Genomic DNA, 27,417 nt, shown 5'->3' with positions numbered 1-27,417 from the left:
GTTAGAGAAGTGAATGAAATATAATGTCATCTATAAATATTAGCTCTCTTCTTCACTCCCTGTTAATAAAAGCAGTATATCATTTCAGAGAGAAGAAAAGACCAGGACCTATCCATTTGTAATCATATTGTGCACACATTCAATTAGCCAGAGGGGTAAAGTGCATATTAGTAGGCAGCCTGGGAGTTTGCTGGAGCAATTAATTGGCTTTGTCGCCTATAAGTAATAGTTTAAATAACTTCCTCTTGCTCACTTGACTGAAACAGCCAATCAGATTCAAGCAATAGATAGCATCCTTAACCTTCCCAAAAATAGACTTAACACTACAATGTTTGTCTTTTCTTATTAAAAGCTCTATGCTATTTACTGGTTTACCAGGTTTCTGTGGGGTTTTTTGTTTGTTTGTTTGTTTGTTTGTTTTGAGACAGAGTCTTGCTCTGTCACCCAGGTTGGAGTGCAGTGATGCAATCTTGGCTCACTGCAACCTCTGCCTCCTGGGTTCAGGTGATTCTCCTGCCTCACCCTCCTGCATAGCTGCGACTACAGGTGCGCGCCACCACACCTGGCTACGTTTTTTGTATTTTTGGGAAAGACAGGGTTTTGCCATGTTGGCCAGGCTAGTCTCAAACTCCTGACCTCAAGTGATCCTCCCGCCTCGGCCTCCCAAAGTGGTGAGTTTACAGGCGTGAGCCACCATGCCCGGCCTCTGTGGGTTTTTTAATGGGGAGAGCGAGGGGAGGAAATTTTGTTAATAACCAAGGATCCGTGTCCTGTGTTCCATTTTTTAAAAAGTAGTACATTATTGTGTGGTATTAAAGTGTTTTTTAATTTTTTTAGGATTTGACTATAAGGAAAGAAATTCTAGTGTGCAACATGATAGCAGAAATAAACAAGCTGTCAGATTTTGGAAATGAATATGAATTTCATTTTCTTTGGTCCTAATATCACATAATGATTGTTTTTATACAAAAATACCATATGGCTAATGTGGACCCAATCTCCTCAACATTTGTTTGCTGCCTTACACACACATTTTTATTTATATTTCTTTTTTTATATATGGATCTTCAAGTGGGATGCCAAGAGAGATGATATTTTTGAGGAAGTCAGTGTGCACTCAAAGAGGATATGAACCCAGTCTAGGTGTTACATGGTGCCCTAATATTCTGCTTGCATAAGAAGAAACCTTTTGTTTGTGGCCTTAGTTGTCACCAAGAGACCATTGTTAATTTTGCTTAAAAGCTCTTCTGTTGTGTTTAGGTGGCTTTTTAACATAAAGGAAAGAAAAAAATGAAGAACAAGTTTGGCCAAACTCTTAACATTTGGCTCTATCAGGAGTCTCATCTCCACTTCGTAGCCTCAACTAATCCTCCACAGCCTCTTGCCAGAGATTTCTTAAGTCTTAAGACTTATAAAGACGCTGGCAAGAAACTGCAGTGCATCAGCAGGAACAGGTTGCAAAATGAAGACAAAGCCTCTGGCAAGACACAGGAGGATTAATAGAGGCCAGGCCATGAAACAGAGATGAAGCCCCGAATGGTGAAAGATCACTGAAGTCACGGTACAGATATAGAACCAGGTGTTTGGTCATTTGGGAAATCATATGGGATGAGCCATGGGGCCCAGTTGGCCAGAGGAACAATTGGGAATTGCAGGTCAGGAGCATCCTTTGCCAGAGGAAGTTAAAAGCTTTTAGAACTGGGAGTGCTCAGAGATCCCAGAACAATCTCTAGATGTAATTCACACCTCTACTCTGATAAGGAGTGTGAGACCAGATGGAAAAGCACTACTGGGTCAGAGAGTGAAAATAAATCCTAGAGAAGATGCCAGAAAGATTTGGCTAAGCACTACTTAATGGAATAAAATTCGTGACCGGGGTACTTACTGTGTTCCTAATGTTGGATTACTTTAGCCTTGCTCTATTAGTAGTCCTCAACTTTGACCCCAGCCTCTCTCCCTTCCTGTCTCTTCCCACATCCCATTGAGTCCCCCCTTTCCTGGAGCTTCCCCCTCCTGTTTCCCTCCCATGCCCCTGCCCCTTCCCTGTCTTCTCTCTCTTCCTTCCATTTAAAATGTTACTTTTTCTCAATAGCTTTATCAAGGACTACTTTCCTATAATGTTGAGTAAGAAGTTCCCCACAGAATAGAAAAATGTACTTTAATTCCAACATCTAGTTGCTTCAGAAACAGCTGGGTAAATTGGACTCACCCAAGTTGGACTTAGTAATGTTGCTCTAGTTTATGCAATGGGAACATTTTAGTTGGGGCTTTTGTTCATTCAGCACATGCAGCTGGGGGAGGAAATGGCATTATTTAACTTGTCCATAGTGTATCTTTAAATATGAAAAAGAGATGGAACCTATGAATACAAATAATCAGGACTCTCATCCTTTCTTTAGCCTTAAAAAGAGAGAAAACAAAGACTTAAATAAACATCTTCAACAGGTAGTACAGTGTAAAAAGCCTGTAAAACATTGCCACAAGGATATATGCCTTGAGTGCTTCAATCACGGGGAATATTCCTCCCATGTTTTACTGCAGTTGATTATGGCAGAGCACCAGCATGGATTTTGTACCTTAACCTCACCTGTGTCCTCACACCCCCCCACAGAAAGAATGCCTTCCCATTGATGAATCATTATGGGAGCACATCCTGTCTTGTGTGTAGGGTAAGAATGTGCCAAAATTAAGACGTACTAGAATTAAGAAAGCCAAAATGAAGTGTCACGGTGAGCTAAGGTGACAGGTTGTACCTTGACCTTTATAATGAATTCACTTAATTTACTTCTTTTTGGCCTCTCCGAATATGTTCGGCCTTGTATTTTAGGATCTGGGTTTCTCATTTCAAAGCATTTGTCAATTAATTCTATAAGAAAAGGACTCACTTTACTGCTGAGAAACAGTTGCGATCTTCTCTAGTAGTTAGAAAACTCAATTCAGATCACCATCATCCCACAGCCTATTTTATTCCATTTAGCTACATATGTCAGTCATGCATTTTTGGAAGACCCTCATGGATGAGTACCAAATAATTCCTTCAAATGGTTTTCTACTTTCTTGTGTGAGGGTGGGTGTCTCTGGCACCTTGGGTTAGAGAGTTGAATTCATCATACCGGTTAGTTGATAGCACATTGTCCTCACCACCAGTCGGTGCATGGCTTTGCTTTTGTTTTCATCTTTTTACTTTTTCATCTTCCATCTCCACTCTTCCCATTCCCGTTAACAATGTTCTTATTTATTTATATGCCCTTAAAAATATAGTGGGTTGTTTTGTGGCCTTTACATAAGAGATGTTTTTCATTTACATAGGTGATATACTAAGGTTCTCATTCTGTTTCTTATATTCACTTGGCTGTATGCTTTTAAGAGCTTTCCTTTTACATTTAGGTTGTTGAACTTGATTGCCATGTGGGGTTCCATAGCAGGCATCCACCACACTCTTCTTTCCATTCCCATGGTAATAAGCAGCCCAGTTGTCTTAGCTTGCCGGGGTGAACATCCTTAGAGCACTGCCAGATTGCCCTTCCGGAACGGCTGCGCCAGTTTAGAATCCCACCAGCAGCACTTGCCAATGCTTGTCCTCCTACATCCTTGCCAATACTTTGTATTACCCAAATTTATCATTTTTGCCCATCATTACGATATCTTGCTTTAATTTGTGCTTCTCTGATTACTGGTAGGCTGATCATTGTTTATTTGCTTTTATCCATTTAAGCTTCCCCATCTATTTTTTTAACCTATTTTTACATTTGTTTCTTATTTGTTGGAGTTACATATTCTGATACTAATCTTTTATTTGAGTCTTTGTTATTATCTTTTCCCTATAAGTTACCAGTCTGTTCATTTTGTCTGTAATGTCTGTCTTTGAACAGAAATCCTTATTATTTATCCTACTTAAATTTTTGTACCTTTCTAGAGAAAAATGTAATTTTGTATTTGCATTAAGCTAGAGGCTGGCAGTAGATGGTATGGAAATGTGATGTTTAGGCCAAGACCTCAGAGAATTCTAGAACCGTTCTGATCTCTGAAACAAGCATTGTTGCAGAGTGAATTTTCTGCAAACCTTCGGGAGAAGTGTAAGCACAGGGGACTCAGCAGTTACCCACAGTATGTGCCAGGGCTGGAGTCATTTGTGGGGACCCTCCTGGCTCTTTGGCCTATTTTTTTTTTTCAACATACTTAGGACAAGGTCATTTCAAATGCCCAGATAAGTGCAGAGAAATCAGTCATTAAATTCTAACTCACCCTGAAGTTTCATTCGGTGGGAAATTTTTGAATATAAATGTCTTGTGTTACCATATAATAGTAGTGACTTATAGTTTTAGCCAACCTTTATTGAATGCTTACTATGTATCAGGTATGTTCTAAGAGCTGTACATTTATTATCTCATTCAGTCTATGCATCAACCTTATCTGGTAGTTATGACAGAAGTAGTATTTTGAATTCACCAAATCCCATTTCATATTCCTCCATTCTGGACACATAGAAAACAATACCTCCCAGCCCCCCATGTGGGCCTGGACCTTGCATGTAACTAATTCTTGTCAGTGATACACGAGCAGAGTTGACAGTGTCACTTTCAGTAAAAAAGGTTTTTTTTTAACTTTGGTTAAAAAAAAAAGAAAAAACCTTCTTATTAAAATCAGATTCTGCTGTCATTCTTTTCTATTTTTTTTGGCCAACCTGGATCACTGGGTCATTGAAAACAACTGTCCTAGATGGTCATTCATGCACGTAGCTGACTTTCCATGATTTATTGTTGTAATAAGACACTCTCCCATTGATATTGGGAAAGAGGGGCATTTGTTACTACAGCATTGCCTAACCTAGCCTAACTAATAAAGTAAGTAAGTATGGCCGGGAAGGGTGGCTCACGCCTGTAATCCCAGCACATTGGGAGGCTGAGGTGGGTGGATCATGAGGTAAAGAGATCAAGACCATCCTGGCCAACATGGTAAAACCCCGTCTCTACTAAAAATACAAAAAAAAATTAGCTGGGCATGGTGGCACGTGCCTGTGGTCCTAGCTACTTGGGAGGCTGAGGCAGAAGAATCGCTTGAACCTGAGAGGTGGAGGTTGCAGTGAGCCGAGATCGTGCCACTGCGCTCCAGCCTGGCAACAGAGCAAGACTCCGTCTCAAAAATAAAAATAAAATAAAAAATAATTTAAGTACTATTATTACCACTACTTTACAGATGAAGAAAGCACAGGGAGAATAACTTGCCCAAATTCCTTACAACGTATGTCTGATACCAGAGCCCACCATTTGAGCTTCAGTGCAGCTCTTCCTGTGAAATTAATATGGTCTTAAGTCTAAGCTCAGTTAGGTCCCAAACCTTCTGTAGAGTATGGAGTGAAGCTGAGTAACTTTGCTTGTTTTAATTAAATAATCATTAGCAATCTATGATGTTTATATATATCTCACTTACAGCAATAATGGATGAGTAGAAATTTATTTCTCCTAAAGAGCACTAGAATAATTTGGCTAGTTCTAGAGGAGTAAATGCTTTTATCAATACTTCAGCTTTTAAAATATTAAAAATTCTGTTGCTGGCTTGCTTTTCAAATTAGTTTGTTCAAATTATTCCATTTGTTTAAATTTTTCCATGGAAAAATCAAGTAGGAATTAGGAAGGCTTTCATGTAAGACTGACATTGAAAGAAGGATAAAATCTTGAAGGCTGGAGGGGTTTCCAGGTAAAGGGGCCTACAATGAGCAAATGCATTTATTTTCCAGTATTTGTTGAGCACCCACTATATACCAATCACTTTTCTGGGTGCTTGGAATATGTATTTGAACAATATAGACAAGAATCTATGTTTTCATGGTACCTATATTCTAGCAAAGGTAGGAAAGGATAGGACAGTTATTTGCAAAGCTGCCAAGTTGCCATAGAGGAAACAAAGCTCAAAGATAAATAGGTACCCTTGGGAACCTGAATGCCAGCCTGAGGAATTTGTGTGTAATTCAGCAAGAAATAGAGAGCCAGGAGACTTCTGCAAAGAGGGGAGGTACCATGATCTGAGCTGCGGCCTAAGACTCTCCATTAGACAAACAGAATTCAGGAATATTAGAGTGATCAGGAATGGAGAATTAAATATCGACCACAATTGTCCATACCTTTTCTGAGCCTTAGTTTTTCTTCTGGGTTCTTGATGGTGACGATGATGATACTGATTGATGAGGTGGTGAGCGGAGGCTGAAACCCGACCAGTGCTCCACTTGCCCAGCTGCTCTTCTGGCCAAGTCTTGTGTCTTTCCTTTGGCACGTTCCTCTATCCAGAGGAAGGGGCATCTGTTTGTCACCTATCTTCCAGGGGTGACATCTTTCATAATTTGCACAAAGATTCTTTATGTGCCTGCAGCAGCCCTGATTAAATGGCAGTGCTAGAATTTGACCCCAGTCCTACCTAATACAAACGCTGTGTGATTTTGCCAGTGTTTACTACTCTTACAACATTATTTGCCACTACTCTTACAAGTCCTTGCCAGTGTTTAGTACCATTACAACTACTCCCCCTACTATTGCTGCTGCTATTATGAAGGAGGAGAGGGAAAGAATAGCATCTGACATTCTTTGAGTGCTGGCTGTGTGCCAAGCACAGTATTCAGTTATTTACATGCATTATTTCATTTAATCATCACAATCTCCCTGTGAGGTAGGTACTGTTACTATCTTGCCAAGTGACAGAATAGGAATTGAAGCCAGTCGTTCAGACTCCAAGTCTGAGGACTTAACCACTACACTAGTATCTTCCCTGAATACTTAAGGATGAAATATCTTAGAAAACAAAACTGCTGCTCTATTAGAAGTCACATAAAACTACAAAAATTATTTAAAGCAACAAACTTGAGGCCAGGCGCAGTGGCTCACACCTGTAATCCCAGCACTTTGGGAGGCCAAGGTGGGAGAATTGCTTGAGCTCAGGAGTTCAAGACCAGCCTGGGCAACATAGCAAGACCACATCTCTAGTTTAAAAAAAAAAAAAATCCTAGGATGATGCTTCTAGGAAAAACAACAACAACAACAACAACATTAGCTAGGAGTGATGACTGAGGTGGGAAAATCACCTGAATCCAGGCAAGTGGAGGCTACAGTGATTCTTGATTGCACCACTGCCCACCAGCCTGGATGACAGCAAGACCCTGTCTCAAAAAATAAATAAAAATAAAGCATCCAACTTGAGCAAGGAATAGCATCAATCCAGTACCTTGTCATAGCAGGTGCTCAAAAAATGTTTAACTTGATTTGCGCAGATAAACATTTTGAACGTTGGTACTTGAGGGCAAAAAAAATAAGGCTAAATCAGAGAATATGATTAAAATAAATATTTTTATGAACATTTTGATGGTTATTTCTGGATACTTCCAAAGGATTTTAAGTTTGATTGGATAGCCTGTTGATCAGATCTAATTTCAGTTCTTTTTTTAAAATACAGGTATGTCTAGTTCACTGTTAATTACTGGTGTGCTTCTCTGTAACTTAGGACCCTAAATTTTTTTGTTGTTTTTATTTTTGTTTCATTTTGTTTCTTTCCTTCACAAATAGAAAAAAGAGAGAGAATACATACATACAAAGAGAGAATACATATTTCCTAAGCATTTCATCAAGAATTGTGAGGGAGGAGGGTGTTAAAGTCTGTGTGTGTGTGTGTGTGTGTATACATGTGCACACACACTTTTGAGAATGGGGTTGATCACCTGCAGCAGATTTCACTGAGCTGTGATAGGAAGATACTTTCAGGCAGGTCGTTAGCTCCTGGTACTGCTTTCTAGGGTTAATGCAGGTACAGGACAGCCTGGCTGCAGTCAGAGTGACCTGGAGTGGGACAGAGGGATCCCAGCTCAAGATGTGTCTGTATCAGGCTGTTTATGTTTATGAAATGTTTCCTAACTGGATATTGCTATAAAAGGAAAAAGAAAGCTAGATTATTGAGTTTAATTTGTAAGCTCTGTAGGACAGTGGTTTTGAGACCTTTAAATTTTGTATTGTTGTTTATTTGCAGAAAGATTCTAACCCTAGTTTGCACAACTTAGAATCAGAACCCAGCCTGATGGGACTGCCTGCTGACCCAGTCTTTCCCACCTCCAGAAGGGGTCCCCTGAGGCACTGCCTCTAGGCAAATTCTTCCTTTATTGTACCTTTCCTAGAATTTGTTGTTTTCCTTTCTTCCTTCCCTCCTTTCCTCCTTCATTTCCCCCTTCCCTCCCTCCCTCCCTTCCTCTTTCTTTCTTTCCTTTCTCTTGCACATCTGCATGAGTTCTCACCCTTTTCTCGTATTTTTCAGATCATCATGTAAGTTCCTGAACAGTTCTAGCTTACTAACAGTTGTAGCCTCTGAGTACATACATAGGATTTCACAAATCTTCCTAGGTGAGCAGGGGTTCTGGAGTTGCCAGGTGGGGAGATGAAATGGTAACCTATGACATGTATCTAAATGCCCCAGTCCCTGGTGAACAATTGTAGGTTTCACCCCTCTTTCTTCCTTGGCGCCCTTTCTCCTTGGAAATTGGAAGCATGGGCAAGTTGTTCTAGTCCCAACTCTGCCTTCAGGCTTGGTGTTCTCAGGCAACTCTGAATGTGGCTGGGCCTCAGTTGCCTGAAAAGTACAGTGAGGCTAAATTAGGTCTGAGGGTCCCTAGCAAATTATTTGCAACAATACAACTTTTGATATTCATGGCCAGCTCACTTATTCACAGTTGCTGTCATTCCTCATTTCCACAGCTTAGAGACCCTTTACTGGCTAAAGGTGGTCAAGCTAGGAGTATGTGTCCATAGCAGAAGGCAACATCTCTCTCAGTCCCCTGATTCTTCCTTAGAGTGGGGGGGAGTGGGAATGATGATTATTTGGTTTACCTCTGAGGTCATGTTTTCTATAGTAGCTGCACTGGGTGGAGAAGGTTATGATTACCTATTAGCAATCTGCTAGGATTATCATCTCACAAATTGGAGGTGGGGACTTTGACGATAATAGAGACTTTGGACTTTAGCCTGATCTTCAGATTCCCTGTGGAAGGTGTGGCCTGAGGAAAAAGGATTACCTTGATAAGGAACAGTAATAATTTTTATATTTCTGGACACTGAATTATAAGCATTGCCAACTGAGAGGGAGGAGGGGAGGCCTGCCAGATCAGTAGACTGTGACGTATATGGTCTAAGTGTACGGTTTTGTTGTCATGTTACTCATCCATTCAACATGCATTCACTGGACACCCATGTGTCAGACACTCGTCCAGCCATTGAGAGTTCTTTATTCCTCAGGGCTGAAGACTATGTTTTGTCTTAGATATTTGGCCTGCAGTTAGTTTCCTGCCATTAGGAGACAGTGATTTTGTTGATCATGCTATAGAATTCAATCCTAGGGATTGAGATATAGACATGTTTTACCTGGGAGGGAGATTTTCCTTTTTGGAAATAAAATTAATTAGTAAAATAATCTTAAACTGTAAGGTTAGATATTAATATTTTAAATAATTAATATAGAGAGAAATCTAAAAGAAAGCGAAAGTCTAGGTATAATTAGGTACCTTACTCACATACCCTTAACTGTTCTAATTGTTAACCTGTGATTCCATTCCCATTGTGTGTAAAAGAGGAACTCTCCATTCTTTTTGCACTTCCTTCCTTGAATGTAGAAGTCCCTAGGCTTATATATGGCTCACTGGCACTGTGGCTTCCCTTAAATCTTTTCATCTTTTCAATACTTGGCCTCTTGAAAAAGAACAGCCTGCAAGGGAAGGCCTGTCCTCCCTGGTTCTCCTCCCTGCTTTCCTGCCTTTTATTAATTTATAAGGTATTCAGTGCCTATTATGTGCCTGGGATGGAGCCTGGTCCTATAACTTGGAGAATAAATAGGAAAGACACGTTTGTGCCGTGAGCTGCTCACAATCTAGGGAGGGAAAACAACATATGAAGTGCTAAATTATGCTACACTACTGCAAGTTTTGAATGTGGTGTACCAGAAGAATAGAAGAGAGTGCTTGTAACTTCCTGAAAGGCTAGGGTGTAGAGTTTTCATCGAGGTATGGTGATGGTTGAGCTAAGTATTAAAGAAGGCCTTAGAGTCTTTCATTTGGCAAAGGTGGTACCAGGAGATAGTATTTCACCTTCACAACTCAAGAGAAGGATGCCAAAAGCATGTGCTCCAGGGATTCTAGTTTTCAATGAAAAAAGAATCATTTTCTGTTTTTCCCCTTCAGAGAGAAAGCATTATAAAATGCAAGAGAAAGGAAAAGCGAGGGCAAACAAGCCTCCCTCATCCAAATAGTGCCAGTGGAAGGTCCTGGATTAGGTGTTCCATGAAACTGAAGTACAGTAGCAAAGCTGTCATGAAATACTTTTGGCCAGTCCCTTAAAAATGAATCTCCAAAAGAATAGTGGGTAAGAGTGCTTCCTCAGGGCAGATTTCTTGAAATGATTATATTTCTTCTAAACAAAACGTTTTAAACATTTGAGGAGAACACTTAACAGAAATTTTGGAACAGAAAAATAAAGTTATTTCATCCCAGTGTTAACTCTTAATTCCTTATGCAAGTAAAGGCCAGTGGTAAAGACAATTCAAATATTTGAAATCTGATTTCAGAATGTAATCTATATGATTTGGTTCTTTAAGTGTATCATATACTTTTTCTTGGATCATTAAAATGAGTTTGTATTCCCTGAGCAAATAGTTGCCAAAAACAGAGGGGACACAGAATTTCATCTGTCATCCTGATTTCCCATTGGTTCCCAAAAAAGAGAGCTGTCAGTTAGGTTTTGAAAACTCTAGACTCCAAGAGATCAACTGCTGTCTTCATGTTGAGTTAGTTGGGACTTAAAAATATTTTTTTGATTTAGAGTTTTCAAGCATACATAGAACAAGAGAACATAGTATAATGGACCCCAGATAGTCATTCTTAGTATTTAATAACATTTGGTCATACTTATCCATGTATAGTTCCTTCCTTATTATCTTTTTTTTTTTTTTTTTTTTTTTGAGAAAGAGTTTCGCTCTTGTTGCCCAGGCTGGAGTACAGTGGCGTGATCTCGGCTCACTGCAACTTCCGCCTCCCAGGTTCAAGCAGTTCTCCTGCCTCAGCCTCCCGAGTAGCTGGGATTACAGGTGTCTGCCACCACGCCCAGCTAATTTTTTGTATTTTTAGTAGAGATGGGGTTTCACCATGTTCGCCAGGCTGGTCTCGAACTCCTGACCTCAGGTGATCCGCTCATCTTGGCCTCCCAAACAAAGTGCTGGGATTACAGGCATGAGCCATTGCGCCCGGACTCTGCCTTCTTTTCTTTCTTCCTTTCTTTTTCTTTGGAAGGGGGCCTATAATGTTATATTAAATCCAATCACAGACATTGTCATTTCACTTAAAATATTCCCATATATCTTTAAAAAATATAGAAAAATTTTGTATCACAATACTGATATTATATATAACAAAGTTACCAGTAATTCTTTACTGCCATTTAACTCAGTCTACATTTAGATTTCCTCATTTGTCTCAAGTGTCTTTTTATAGTGGTTGGTTTGTTCAAATCAGGATTCAAATAGTCTATAGCATTAGATTTTTTTTTCCCGTAAGTCTCTTAATCTAGGACAGTCCTCACCCTCTTGCTATTTTTCTTCCCTGTAAAATTGACTTGTTGACAAAACCAGATGAGTTGTCCAGCAGAATGTCCTATATTCTAGAAGTTCCTGCCTACTTTCTCATGGTGGTATTTAACTTATTCTATCCTCTGTATTTCCTGTTAGTTGGAATAGCTTGAGATATTTGCAAATCATTTTGGCCGTTTTTTAAGGAAATATAAACATTTTACAAATTTCATTTCAGCCATTCATTTACTCAACATTTGAGTGCCTCCTATGCACCAGGCACTGTTCTAGGTTCTAGGTTCATTGGGCTATGCTTTGTTTTCCTAGCAATTCTTTTGTTCTAGAGGAACTGCACACTTGTTGTTTAATTTAGGTTTTTTCATCCATAATACATTCTCATGGTTCAAACCTTAGTAATTATAAAAGAGATATCGGGAAGTCTCTCTTTTACCCTCTCCCTCATCAGACCAAGTCCCAGGTAATTACATTTTAAGTTTCTTATATCCTTTGGAATTTTTTTTCCTACATTTATCAGATAATATGAGCGTGTATTCTAAAAATATAATATTTCTAGTTTATCTTTAGCATCAACATTAAAAGTAGTTTTTTAGGCCAGAGTCACTTGATAAGTATATATTCTTTTTATCCTTGAAACTAATCCTTCCTTATCTCCTGCTCCCGACCCTATCATTTTTGGGCAAATGATAGTAGTTCAATTTTTAATGTAAAATAGTAGAGATTTTTATTCTAGGAAACATTGTCCAGTATCAGGTGACACTTAACAATGTTATTGACAATGCTGTTAAAATGAGAAGTATTAGAACTGTGTTCCTGAAATCATAAAATCTTACTGAGGATTGTAATTCTTAGATCTTTTAATTTGAGCTACAGCCCAAGAGGCTTACCAAAAGGTGCTAGGCAACTATTAATCTTTTATAGCTGGGTACAGTGGCTCACACCTGTAATCCCAGCACTTTGGGAGGCCAGGGTGGGTGGATCATTTGAGCCCAGCCAGGAGTTTGAGACCAGCCTGGGCAACATAGTGAGACCCTGTTTCTACAAACAAAAAATACAAATATTAGCTGGGTGTGGTGGCATGCACCTGTGGTTCCAGCTACTCAGGAGGCTGAGGTATGAGGATCACTTGAGCCCAGGACATGGAGGTTGCTGTGAGCCCAGATGATGCTACTGCACTCCACCTGGGTGACAGAACGAGACCCTGTCTCAAAAAAAAAAAAAATTAAAAAATTGTTAAGCTTTTATATGGAGATGTCTATCTGGGGACCTGGTAAGAAACTGAACACGAAAGAAGCTACCAAGAACTCAGTGGATACTATATAGGAGCTTTCTTGATCTACAGCGGTAGTTTGCATAAGAAATAGAGGCGTTTGCCTACCGTTTTTGAGACATACATGCAAATTGTTAGAAGTAATGGAATTTCAATAACTTAATATATGAGTAACATAGAGCATTTAGTGAGACCAAGGGGGGGAATGCTGTATTATATTGAGAAAAGGGGGAGTATATAATATTAATAAGGAATATTATTAATTTCTTGCCAGATCAGACCTAATTAACTTCTACTAATTATTTAAATTTTGCTTTACTTTATTAAAATATGCTTATATCCCATTTCTTTTTAAAAAATTGAACTTAAGATGTATACTATAGGATTAAAAAATAGTAATAGACATGGAACATCAGAATTAAAGTACATTTTTGGTTTATTTATATGTCTAATGTAAGCACTCTAAGTTTTTATTATTGTTGTTTCTTTCTTCCTTTATTGGAACTCATGCTTGGTTCTATCATTAATTGCTTGGATATAAAAAGCCACTATTTTTATCTGTAAAAGGAAACAAGGAGATGAAATTTACTTGGTTTTCTATGTTTTTTAAAAGTACTCTAGAAATGGAGAAGATCCATTACTAGAACTTTAACTTGCTTTAAAAAAAAAAAAAAACAGCACTTTTTATTTTGAAATAAAGACAGGAAGTTAGCAGAAATGGTGCAGAGTCTTATGCATCCTTCACCTGGCTCCCTCATTGGTGATATTTTATATGGCTGCCGTGCAATAATCAGAATCAGGAAATTGACATTGGCATGTTACTGCCAACTAGACTAGACCTTAGTCAGTTTTCATCATCTTTTTAATCTGCATTCACATGTGTGTATGTATATGTGTGTGCGTGTGTGTGTAGCTTAGTGCAATTTAATCTGATATATAGATTCATGTAAACACCACCACAATCATGATACAGAACTATCACCACAAAAGAAGTCTCTTGTGCTGCCTCTTTGTATTTGCATTATATTTAGGTATTTCTTTTTATTTTTTGAGAGCAAATAAAAATGATATTACGTTTTTAATTTTGATTTCCATGTGTTCATTGCTGGTATATAGTAATACGATTAACTTTTGTGTGTTCATTTTGTGTCCAACAATCTTGTTGACCTTGTGTTCATGAGAATAGTTCTGTGAGTGTTTTTATAGATTCCTTGGACTTTTCTTTGTAGACAATCATATCTTACGCAAATAAGGGCCGTTTTATTTTTTCCTTTCTGATATACGTATGCCTTTTTTCTTGCTTCATTGCATTGGCTAGGACTTCCAATACCATTTTGAGTAAGAGTGGTGACAGCAGACATTCTTGCCTTGTTCCCAATCCTAGGTAGGGAAACATTTAGTTTTTCTCATTAAGTATTATGTTTGCTGTAAGATTTTTGTTGATGTTCTTTATCAGCTTGAGTAAGTTCCTCTCTACTCCTAGTTTGCTGAAGTTGTTTTTTTTTTTAATCACAAATTGTGTTGGATTTTGTGAGATGCTTCTTCTGATAATGCTTATGCAATTTGGCAAGTGAAATTTTTCCTGTGACTGTTGCCCTCCCCAAGCACTCCTTGCAGCCATATTGCCATGCTTAAATATGATAAAAGGAGAAAGATTCCAGAGAAAGCAATTTGGGATATGAATTCATATTATTGTTAATTCTACATCAATGAATGTCAAGCAGAATTTATTATATACTGCTAACTAGACTAGACCTGATTCAGTTTTCACCATCTTTTTCACTGCATTTACTTGTGCATGTGTGTTTGTGTGTAGCTTTGTACAATTTAATCCAATATATAGATTCATGTAAGGTTCTGGATTTTGTAGTTTTTTTCCTTTCATAGTAATATTTATTGAGGTAGGTAGAGAGCAAGGGATTAGGAGTGTGCACTTTGGAACCAGACTTTGTTCTAATGTGGCCTTTATCATTTACTAGTTATGTGGGACCTTAAGCAAACTCTTGAATTTGTCTAAGCCTCAGTTTCCTTAACTTTAAAATAGGGCTAAGAACCATCTAATGTTGGCAAGATTAAATGAGATAATGTATGTAAGAGGCTTCGTACATAATGGGCATTTAATATGTGTTAGCTGTTGTTGATACAGCACTGATATGTTTAACAATTTATTAAACTCTCTTACATTCAAAGCATTCTGCTGGGCATTTGGGATGACACAGGGTTATATGAAGTACATAATTCATTTTAGAAGAATGTGCTATTTAATTTTTAAACATCTCATTGTTTGAATAAATGAATGAAAACTTTTTTATCTTGCATCCATCCAAGACCATCAGTCTTTGGTTTTTACCCTTCCACTCCTTTCCTTTGTCATTTATTTTCTCTTTCTCTCTCCTACTCATTTCCCTCTCTCTTTCTCACTCCCTGTTTTTTAGGTAATAATCAAGCTTTCATAGGTGAACCAGTTTCTGCCCCTCTGCTTCTTTCTGCTCTCATGAGAGTTCCTCCTTTCCTTTCTCCCTCATTTTACTTCTTCAGGTTTTCATAGTTACCCTGTAACTGTATTTCAAGCCAGCTTTCCCCTTAATGTTTTCCATTTCCCTGAGGAACCTCAGGGTAGCCCCTCCTCATGTTTTACTCTCCTGTTTCTGAGCCAAAAGGACCATGATCTTGACTAAGCTCTCTCAGAGACACCTGAATCCAAAGTAATACTAATTTTGAAATCAATGACATTAACCTCTAAAAGCCTCGATGGTGCCCAGAATTATTTAATAGAATCTTCACTAAATTTTCCACTTCTCTCTTAATTTTCTTCTAATTAAACTTTATTTTCTTCAAATAACAGCATCATGATAAGTTAAAAGCTTTGACTTAATTTTTGTTTAATTGCCATATTTTAAAAACTTATTTCTATTATTTTCTCAGTACAAATATACAGTATTTCTGCCACTTTATGAATTTTTAAGAAGCTTTCGTGTGTTGTCCTAAGAACCTAGCCTCCTTTACAATATTATTTCTAGAGGAAAATGCATTCTGCAAACTCCTAACAAATAAGCCAACTCTAGTGACTCCTTTTGTTGGTAAATTGGGTACTCCTTGTACTAAATGTTCCAACTTGTAGAGGATTGCAATTTTTGCAGGTATTTTAGAGAACCAAACCAGCCTGTAATTGCAGTATTTAGTTCATCTTCCTTGGAATGAAAACCATCTAATTAGAGTTGCCATGACAACTCTGTTTTCATGCAGTATAACAGACCTATTGATCTGAAGTTCAGGTTGATGGAGCATGTGTACGTGTTAGTGAAAGAAGCCAACATCCAATATCGTACAGAGTGTTGGCTCCATTTCCCTCCTAGCTTATTTTCTACCTTATGCACTCACAAGTATTTATTAAGCACCTATTGTGTAGAGAGCTCATAGAAGCCCATGAAATATTCACCATAAGAAGAAAGAAACAGTTATAAAACCCTATCATGGATGTAGAATAAAACCCCAGTAACTTACCCTTTCCTTCATAATCTGGCCTTTTCCTGGACATTTGACTCTTTCTTCTCCCACCTCCCCGATACCCACCACTTTGGCCACACTGGCCCCTTTCTGTGTTTCAAACACTTCAGCCTCATTTCCACCTCAGGGCTTTTGTACTTCACATTCCCTCTGCCAGAAGGTCATTTCTCCACCTCTTTACATGTTTGGCTCCAATTTATCATTTGAGTCTCAGTTTAAATTTATTTCCACAGAGAGGCTTTCCCCGATTGCCCTAAAGTTGCCACCTGCCGTCTGCCCTCATCCATTGTCATGCTCTTTGACATTATGATATTTCTGTTTCTTTCTTATATTATTATTGCATTGTCTCTTATTAGCATATACTTTCTATGAGAGTAGGATATGGCAGTGTCTTGTTTACTGTCATATCTATTAATATTTGTTGAATGAATGAGTCATAGAGTGATTGAATATCATAATGGTCAAGAAAGGTTTCATAAATTGGCACTGATTTAAGTGCTTTGGAAGACAGTGGATATGGCTGGGCAGAAATAATGCTCAGAGGCATTTTATGTGTGAGGAACAATCTATACTAAAAAGTACTATATGGGTCAGTTTGTTCAACAAGAGCATTTCTGAGCATCCAGTTGAACTGTAAGGAAGGGACCACTTGGAGAGTGATTCTTTAATTTTTACAGTAGCCCTGCGAACCTAATTATTATCCCCATTTCATAGATAAGCAAACTGAGGCTTAGGGATGTTTTAAACAAATTGCCCCAGGGGCAGTATACTAAGTGATGAAACTGAATTTCAACTCTACATTGCCAGTCCAATTTCAGAGCAAGGGTGCTTAACCACCTCATTTTTCTGGTTCATTCACACTTCAGCTTAATTTTTTTTAAGTTTTTATGTCATATCATGCCATATATCTCCATGCTTTTACTTGGGATGCTGACTTTCCTACTAGAAGTAAATTGCTTGATGTTCAGTCTATAGGTATTTATTGCTTGCCTACTGTGTGCAAGATATTATCGCATATTAACAGCATTAATTGAAAAAAATCACCCAGCCAGTTACATACTGTGTTCGAGAAAACTAAACTCATTGATCTCATATTTTCTTTCTTAAAGTTTTTCTGTATCATATAACAGTGGATCTAATATAAACATAAAAATTTAAAGGGTAGTTTACAGGGATTTTTGTGTAACTTTTTATGTTGATATTTAAACTTAAAAGAGAAAACGTTGCAAGAATAGAACAAGGAACTGTCTTATTCCTTTTACACAGATTCCCTAATTGTTTACATTTTGCCCCATTTGCCTTATGTATTTATTCTGTATGTACTTATATTTTTGTATCTGTTCATTTTTTTCCTATTTGAGAGTAAATTGGGGCCACATTGTACTTCACCCCTAAATGTTTCAGAATGTATTTCCTAAGAACATGGACACTCTCTTACATAACCACAGTGCAGTTATCAAATCAGGCAGTGTATCATTGACGCAGTACTATTATCTAATCCACAGTCCATATTCTAATTTTGTCAGTTGTTTCAGTAATAACCCTGTTAGCTATTTTTTACCCTGGACCAGGATCCAAGCCAGATCACACATTGTCTTTAGCTGTTATATCTCTTTATTTTTTAAATCCGGAATAGTTTCCTAATCTTTATCTTTCTTGACCTTGACATTTTTGAAGAGTACATATCAGTCATTTTGTTCCTTAATTTGGGTTCATTTGATGCTGTCTCATAATCGGATTTATATGTGTGACATGATGTGTCTGTCCTGAGTATAACATATCAAAAGTCACATGATGTCAGTTTGTCCCAGGATTGGTGATGCTGACTTTGATCACCTGGTTAAGGTGGTGTTTCTGCACTCTAATGTTACTAGTTTTCTCTTTAATAAGAACTCTGTGGAGTGATGTGTTGAGACTATGTAAATGTCTTCCTCAGACTTTCACCCACTAGTTTTGACAGCCATTGATGATTCTTCAGCTGCATCTTTCTTTCTACGTTTATTAGTTGGCTTTCTACTGTAAAGAAGAGCTTTCCTCATTTATTTATTTATCCATTAACGTATGTATTTCAGAGGGGATTTATTGATTCTGTTTTATTCAATGGGACACACACCATTACTGTCATTATTTATTTTGCTGCATAAACAAAGCCTCATTTCATCATGTTTCCATCAAAAAACAGTTGTATTTTGAATGCTATATTAGATTTCTACTGTTGCTGTAACAAATTACGACAAATTTAGCAGCTTAAACCCATGCCAATTGATTATCTTACACTTCTCTAGAACAGAAGTCCAGTGCAGAGCTCCTGCAGCTACAGTCAAGGTGCTAGTGGGCAGCATTCCTTTCTGGAGACTCTAGTGGAGAATCTGTTTCCTTACTCTTTCAGGTTGTTCAGAGAGTTCAGTCCCTTGCAGTCACGGAACTGAGATCTGGTCCTTTGCGGAGGTCAGTTGAGCTTCTAGAGGCTGCTGTCCTTATTTGGCTCATAGCCCCCTTCCTCCTTCAAGCCAGCAATGGCAAGTCCAGTCCCTCTCATGCTTCAAGTTTTTCCTGCCTCTTCTTCTGTCATCATATTTCTCTGACCCACTCCTCTGTTTTCCTCTTCTACTTTTAAGGACTCATGTGTCTAGATGGATTGAGAGCCCAACCAGATAATTCATGATAATCTCCTCGTGTTGGGGTCCTTAACCTTTATTACATCTCACCAAAGTCCCTTTAGCCATGTAGGGTAAAAAATTCATAGCTTCCAGAAATGAGGGTTTGGCAGCTTTGGGGAGCCATCATTCTGCCTACCACAAATGCCTACCTGTGTTCAAGGCTTGTGCTAGGAGCTTACTTCTTTCTGTTTAATCAGAAAAAAAAAAAAAAAATCGGGTAGAGGATTACAAGCAAAGAAGCTTCAGTGAGAAATTGCTTTATGTTTAGTTAAAAGAAACAGGCTTGTAATCAAGAGTGGGGGCTGAAGAGATGATGTTGTAGTAAGAGAGCCTCAAAAACAGTGCTTGAAGGTTGCTTGAGCCATTGCGGAGCCAAGCAAGCACATAGGGTTTAATGCTCAAGTGTCCCTGCTGCAAAATGAAACTGTGCTGCTGCTGGCTGCAGGGACTTTGGTGAGAAAAATCAGGGCTGGTGAGAAAAAATGATACTGGATGAGTTGTGGCTCAGTGCTCCTTTTTCCTGAATTTTGTCCCTCACTTGTCTCAGCACCTGGGCCTGTTTCTGACGATGTGCTTTCACTAGCTAGTCACTATTTCTTCATTTTGTACCAAACAAGTTTGTGTGGTAAGATTGGATCTTTTGATGTTATACACACCAGCAAAATGAACTGATTGTTGAAGCCCAGCTGGTCTGTGGTGGGAGGCAGTGTGTAGCGCAGTGGCGGAATGTGTGGGTTCAGAAATTGGATGGCCTGGTTCAGTCCTGTGTCCATCATTTACTGGATGAGTTCTTTTGAGTCAGTTACTTAACCTCCCAAGCCTTACTGCTATTTGTACAATATATCAACCTTACAGGGCTTTTGTAAGGGTTAAATAAAGATAAATAAAAGAAGCTCTTAATATAATGCCTGGCTCATGGAAAATGTTCATTATGTGTTAGCTGCTATTGATGTTCTTCTAAATAGTAGTAGATTTTAGATCAATAACATAGAGTTCCATAGTCTTTGGGAATTAAAAAAGCTCAACTTCACAATCAAACTGTGTTCTTATATACCTTAGTGCCTCTCTCTCTCTCTCTCTCTCTCTCCACCTCTACGTCTGTCTCTATCTCTGTCTCTCATATTACAAAAGTAATATGTGTCAGTTATAGCTTTCCAATACCAACCAAAAAAATAAATAAATAAAACAAGGATACGACTGGGTGTGGTGGGTCACACCTGTAATCACAGTACTTTGGGAGGCCAAGGCAGGCAGTCTGCTTAATCCCAGGAGTTTGAGACCAGCCTGGGCAACATAGGAAGACCTTGCTTCAACAAAAAATACAAAAATTAGCCAGGTGTGATGCTTGTAGTCCCAGCTACTTAGGAGGCTGAGGCAGGAGGATCCCTTGAGCCCCAGAGGTCAAGGCTGCAGTGAGCTGTGATGGTGCCACTGCACTCCAGTCTGGGTGACAGAGGAAGACTCTGTCAAAAAAAAAAAAAGAACAACTATACAAAGTGCAGTGTGATCATGTGTCTTACTGTCATCCTCCCTTCGCCTGCAAGATGATCTCGTCGATTCCCAAGTGGGAAGTGAAGTAAAAAACTCTTCACTTGGATTTCCCTCAGTTAACCTAGGTGTCTCTCCTTTCACCACCGCTGCTTCTCTCTCTCTTTCCCTTTTTTCCTCTCTCTCTCTACTGAGACCCAAGGAAAACCTCTGGGACACCAGGCAGTCCCTGTTCCCTCTAAATTTCTCCCCTTTCTGCTTTTGTTTCTTTCCATTCCTGTCCGAGGGATGTGCTCATCCGGTGCCACATCCTTCTTCTTCCCTGTGCTGGCATTTCTCTGACTTGGGTGGTGCCACCCTCTTCCTTGGGAGAGTGGGCCTCAAGTCTTAGCCTCAGTGAAAGTGCAGGGGGGAAACATGATTTACTGAGAAACACGAAGTACGTCAATTTAGTATGTTTGCAATGTTGCCCTATTAAATCAGTTTGGGGTATTTATTTATTTAGTTGTTGTTGTTGTTGCTTTAATTTAGCCACAAAAAAATGTATGACATATTACATACTATTCTGCAACTTGCATTTTTCTTGTCCAATATATCATGGCCATTTGTCTGGATGGAAATGATGAATGTATTTTTTCAGTGGCCATCAGAACCTGAAGGCTGCTATCTTCCTGGTGTCTGTATGGTACTCCACTGGAAGACTTTACTATAATGTGTTCAGCTCCCCTGTTGTTGATTGAAATTTGTCGTTTACATTTGTGATTTGGTTCTACTCATATGAACTTGTCATTTATTCTCTCCAATGTTTGTCTTCAGTCCTTCCCTTTCCTAGGAGGCAGAAGTCTCTCAGAATATGCCCAATCTCTGTTTCGAGGCTAGAGTTGGGTTGGTGTGTTTGTTGTTCAGGCAATGAGCATGCCTGCAGCTTAACAGTTTCAGAATGGGATGGGAGCGAACTTAAGGGCTCGCCTTGCTCCAGAGTGACCCTGATCCCAAGTTGGTTCCTAATGAAATGAGAAAGCATCCAGAAAAGCAAGTTGTCCTGAGTTAGCCCCAGACTGTATTGAGAAGCAATCTCGGTCTTGTTGGGAAAGGGAGGTGCTGATGTGAGCCTGGGGCCCTATTGAATGGCCGGAAGCTCTGTGGTAGACCTTGCGTATTCTCATGCTCAGCGCTTGCCGGATGGCCCAGAAGTTGTGAATCTTTCCCTGCCCTCTCCTCTAAGACTCTAAATGCCTACACAGGGTTCTGTGGGAAGTGTTATTTCTGGAGAGTACCAGGAATCCTGAGAGTTAAGAGTGTCTCGACCTGAATCCTTACACCAAGAGGCCTAGATTGATGGAGAGCCCAACCAGAGAATTCAAGATAATCTCCTCATGTCAGGGTCCTTAACCTTTATCACATCTCATTGAAGTGCCATTTGCCATACAGGGTAAAACAGTCATAGCTTCCAGAAATGAAGCTATGAATATTCAACATGTGATTTCACGTGAGTCTGAGTGAAACTACTTTGGGCCCATTGATGCCATGGATGCAGTATTGATACCTTCACAGGCTGCAGGGGCAGGAGATAATAGCTGTGGGCCAGCCATACAACTTTTCTCATAAGTCATGTTTGCATTGCCCTCTGTGCTGTTAATACTGCTCTATTAGTACATGTTTAGTGTTTTGGTTTTGAAGCCTTAAGAAAACAGTAGCAATCCAAATTCTCAAGCAACCAAGAAAGTGGTTTCCAAAAAAGTTATTAGGCCAACCTCAATTATATTTGGCCAATTAAATTGGCATTGTCCTTGTCTACAGTTCCCAGAACCCCTTCTCTTCCTGACTAAACCTTTCCCTTTCTGTTGTGTCTTGTGTCACTGGTTTAAAGAAAGCAAACACATCCACCTTCTGGAGTTATCAGGCGCCTCAGTAGAGGTTCCCCTGAGTTCTAGGTAGCCTGGACCATGAGGCGCCCTGGCCCTGCTTCCCCGCAGGCCCGCCCCGCACTCTGTCTGGGGAAGTGTGGGCCCTTGTTACTATTGTGGCTGTTTTGAATCATCTATTTTAGAGAATTGGCTAAAAATAGTATTGAAATTAGTGGATATTTTTTAAAAGTAAAAGATGCAGGTAAATATATTATGTTATTTAGAAATAGATTCCTAGTTTTGCACAGATGGATATTAACAGAACTGAACTCCCCACTTCCCTGTTATTAAGTAAACAGTATATTTAGTAAGATCAAATGTTTTTGAAATGATAGCAATCTACTGAATATATCTTATTTTTGTTAAAACACTAACCACACCTATAGCCTCCTCAATTCCCTCTTCCCAGTCTGCTCCAGAAAATGGCTCCTCCTGCTTTCCATCTGGTTTGGGGAGCACACTGCAGAGGGGGACAGTGCCCCCATCCAGTGTCTGTGTCCTGCTCCCCATGCTCACCTTTGTGGACATTTCCTGGGGCAGTAGCTGGCACCAGGGCCAGGCACCCGGGCTTGGCACCTGAGCTGCATCGGCAGAATGGGGAGGAGAGAGGGTCCTTATAAGCAAGCACCTGCCTGCAGCCCCTTAAACTGGCTCCGCCCTTCTTCCCTTCATTGTTCACCGCCTTGACTTGATCGTACTCTCTGCTTATTGGGCAGCTGTGGTGGGAGTGAGAGTAGAGGGCTCAAGAGGGGACAGGAAGATCAGTGGGCAACTGGAATGACACCAATAACTCGGCTCTTCAAGGGGACAGGCTGAATGTTGCCAAAATTAGAAGAGCAGCAACTTTACCTATTAACTGAGGTCTTTAATTTCTGAGGATAGAAGATTCCTTCTGCATGGTTGAAACAGCATTTCTCAGGGATGGGGCAGTCAGTCTGTCCTTTCAGTCCATATCAGAACCAGCTATGAGCTTTTTTCTTTCTTTTCAAATAACACATTTCTCCACCCTGAGATTCCAATATGCTATGCTAGAACAAGGGTGGGAGAAAAGGTATGTCCCCTCCCACCCCTTCCTCTCTCCCCAAGAGAAATCTCTGAAGGGAGGTCACACTACTTTGGTGTTCAGGGACAGATACACTTCTACTCACTGCTTGTATATGCAACAGATGATGTTGAAGAAGAGGCTGTTTCCCACATTAACCAAAGTGGCACGTGACTCCATGTGAACCAAACCAAAACAACAAAAATACTTACCTTCAAACAGTTTAATTTACCCAGTTAATCACAAAAGATTAAAAAATCACTAAATCAGAAATTCTCTACATGTAACTGATGTTTTCATTGATGATGAATATTAGAAACATTAACTATATCACATACTCCCTGAGGACGTAGAGTAGTGACTTGCAAATGTTTTGGTTTGGAATTGTGGCACCTTATTGTTGTCCCTAAATGGTTTACATATTGCACACATTTTTAATTTAAAAACAAGAAACAAAACAACCACTTTAATTTCACGCAAGCCCTTTTGTGATAACTGCAGACATGAGTGGCATAGAGCCAGACCCCTGACTTGCTGCCAGTAAAATGAATGTGTCTTTAAAACTTTTGCAAACAAATTTAGTCTTAACTCTTCTCTGGCTTACTAAATTGTGGGATGCTTCGTGCTTCAGTTTGCGGTACTTGAAGTGACTGTCCCTCTTGCTTTAGAAGCGTGCCTGAATGGTGCTCAAGACACCGCTGTGGGCCTCTGCTGACAATGCAAGCTCTCACAAAACTGAATGTTTGGCCCATTTGCCATAAAGAAGCAGACAGTCCCCATCCTAAGGACAGGCCTAGCCTAAGGTTAACAGTAAGAGCAACATTTTGTTGCTTCATTTTCCTATTAAGCTCTGGGTTGCTGATTGAAGCAGAATTCCAATGTTTTGACACACCACCACATTGTTAGCATGATAGGGAGGATTTGATTATGGGAGAACAAGTCCAAAAACGGTAAATTGACAAAAAAAAAAAAAAAAAAAAAAATCCGGGGCCCTGTTTCTCAAGGCAGCTTTTGTGGTTGCGTTCCTTTATTTGATGTGGTTCTTTCCTTCTCCTGTGCCAAACGGTGCAATGTGGAAAAACGATGAAGCTGCAAGAAAAGGAGGGTGGATAGGGAGTGAACCGTTTAGTAACAAGAGAAAGAAAACAGAGCTTAGGGATCAAAGACAAAAATACCTGCTTCTCCAAGCAGGAAGAAGAAAATTAACTCAGGGGTTCTTTCCTGAAGCCTGGGTAAAGGCTGAGCCCTGCTCTCAGCTGGTGCTGCTTAGGCCAACCCAGGCTGATGGCAGTAGAGACGGGGAAGCCACAAGCTGCCTGTAGGTGAGAAGAGCAGCAACTAGAGAAAGGGCAAGGCTGAGTGCTACGGGTTCCCAAAGACAGTCGGGCTAACAAGGGTGGGCCCCAGGGAAGAAGGCTGGAGAGCAAAGGCTGCCTTCAGCATCAGACTGAACACGGTTAACACCAGCCAGCCCTGCAGGCATCGGAATCCAAAGGAGGAAGCATCAGAATCAAAAGGAGGAAGAGGCTTCCATGCAAGAACAGGATTTTATTTATTTACAATTTGAAGGCTGGATAGCTTCTCTATTGTGTGGTTTATGACATTTTCTGAGTGTTAAAATTATCTCTTTTTGCACTGTGAAAAGAGCATATATGATTCATGTTAATATTTCTGAGGATCAGTCACCACCTAACAGCTAGTATTTTGGGTGGGAGGAAGGCTTTTGTAGGCAGCTTTTTCACCTAACATAGAAGTTAAAAAGCACCAGAATATGCCTCAAGCTTCGTGCAAAATCATATAAATAGCTCCCTCTTGCACAGTTACAATCTAGTATGGTTGTGAGAACTCCCACAGTCCACAAGTTGCCTAATGCTCACCTCACCCTTGCCTGAAAAAAGCTAATTCTTGTGGTTTACCTGCTGATGGAATATAGCTTCTAAGAAGTTTGACCAAAGGGCCTCTTTTCATTTTTACTAGTAACCTAATCTAGGGGGGTGGGGTTTGCCTATATTTCTTCCTGGATACTTTTCCTACTTTCAGCATCTATAGAACTGTCAAATATTTCTATAATCCTAGATCAAGAGTCAGCAAACTAAAACCTCCTGGCCAAATCCAGCCCACAGCTAAGAATGACTTTTACATTTTTTAAATGGTTAGAAAAATATTTAAATAATAATGTTTCATGACTCGTAAAAATTACATGAAACTTGAATTTTAGTATCCATAAACAAAATTTTATTGGAACACAGCCATGCTCATACATTTACATATTACCTGCGGCTGCCTTTGCACTTCAGCAGGAGAGCTAAGTAGCTGCAATACAAGCATTATGGATGCAAAGATGACAATATTTACTACCTGGCCTTTTACTGAAAAAGTTTGCCAATCCCTTTCCAAGACCATTAAACTCTTCTTTTCCATAATGACTATTTCCATAACGATATATACATTTATTGGCTTTTAATGTTCATTTAGAAATTTGACTTCCATATCTTTTTTATATTCATTGGACTTTAATACTACAAATATTTTTTAAGTGTCTAATATGCTTGGCATTATTCTTGCTAAGAATGATGAGGTTATAAAAGTGAACAAAACAGAGGCAGATCCTCATTCTGGAGGAGCTTCTATTCTAGTGAGGAGTCATGGGGGGAGATGATGAGTGAATACATGTAAAATGTCTTATGCAACGGAGAAAACGACAACACAGAAGACCAAGTACCAGAGATGGAAGGGGGTTATCTTAAATAGATGGTTCAGGAAGCCTCACTCAGAAGCTGACATTTGAGTAAGACCTGAAGCAGGTGAAGAAGCCCGCCCCGCAAATGGCTGGGAAAAGAGTTCCAGGCAGAGAGAACAGCAGGAGAACTGGGCCAGTGCCCTGAGGTGAAATTGCCCCAGCTTATCCAGGGAGGTTTTAGCCCCAGTGAGAAGTTAAGTAGGTTCTGAGCCCTGCTCTCAGTGGGCGCCTCTTAGGCCAACCAGGCCAATTGACTATGGGGTGTGAGAGAAAGGAGTCAGCGATGACGAAGGTTTTTGGTCTGGAACCAAGAGATAGAAGCTGCCATTTTCTGAGATGAGATGGATATGGGAGCAGTAGGTTTCGGGGGCAGGTTTGCTTGTGAGCAGGTTAAGTTTGAGGTGCATTTTTGACAACCAGTGGCCGTGGTGAGAGGGCAGTTGGCTATACAAGTTCTGAGTTCAAGAAAGGCCTGAGCCAGACAGATACATTTAGAATTTGTTAGTTTAAAGGAGAAATTTCAGCAGTGAACCTGGCTGAGATTCAATCTCAAAGCCCAGATTTTTTTTTTTTTAATCTCCAGAACATCTCTCACTTTACGACTAAACAGAACTTTTTATTTTTTTAACCTCACATTTTCTTTCCTTTGCAGTTCACCATTGGTGTCGCATCAGGATCTATCCCTGTTCTTGCATCCTCTCTAGGTAGATACCCCTTACCAGTAGGCAACCCCGGGCAGCCTGAAATATGAAATATGCCTTTCTTAATGGGCAAAAAGCTGCTCGGTGTGGTGCAGGACGCATGGTCTGCTGTCCACATTGAGATCCTGGCCTCGGATCCATTGCCCTGCCTTGTTAAGTAGTGTCTGTGTCCTCCTTACTTCCAGCCTCAGTTTTGATTTGACTGCTTCCTTGCCTTGCCTTCTGTTTACCTGAATATAACCACACTCATTTTACCCATGTATACATCTGGCAGAAACCACCTTTTTTCTGGTTGTTTCCATAAATGTCTTATCTCCCATACTAGGCCTTAAGAGCAGATCTGTGTTTTCCTTACCTTCCTGTTGTCCACAGTGCCTTTCAAGTAGTCAGTGACCTGATGCCACGGGGATGGGAGGCACATTTGCATTGACCACACCCCTTCCTATTCCAGCCCTGGCTGTGCGTCGTTGCATGAGGTCTAGAGCAGTACTTTTTCAAACTGTG

General features: G+C 39.7%; 1 protein-coding gene and 1 long non-coding RNA gene across 7 annotated transcripts in view; one reads left to right on the top strand and one right to left on the bottom strand.

Annotated features, from left to right (window-relative positions):
* The window catches only part of LOC129030060 (uncharacterized), a 58,585-nt gene extending 51,990 nt beyond the window's left edge, over positions 1–6,595 (bottom strand). The window contains exon 1 of the long non-coding RNA XR_008500539.1: positions 6,122–6,595. This is a non-coding gene — a long non-coding RNA (uncharacterized LOC129030060). The remainder of the gene's footprint in view (positions 1–6,121) is intronic.
* The window catches only part of BABAM2 (BRISC and BRCA1 A complex member 2), a 544,147-nt gene that overhangs the window by 402,984 nt on the left and 113,746 nt on the right, over positions 1–27,417 (top strand). The window lies entirely within an intron of this gene.

This window comes from Pongo pygmaeus, chromosome 12 (genome assembly GCF_028885625.2).
Source record: "Pongo pygmaeus isolate AG05252 chromosome 12, NHGRI_mPonPyg2-v2.0_pri, whole genome shotgun sequence".
Taxonomy (NCBI): domain Eukaryota; kingdom Metazoa; phylum Chordata; class Mammalia; order Primates; family Hominidae; genus Pongo; species Pongo pygmaeus.
The sequence above is the reverse complement of the archived record's forward strand: the minus strand, read 5'-3'. Positions and strand labels throughout refer to the sequence as shown.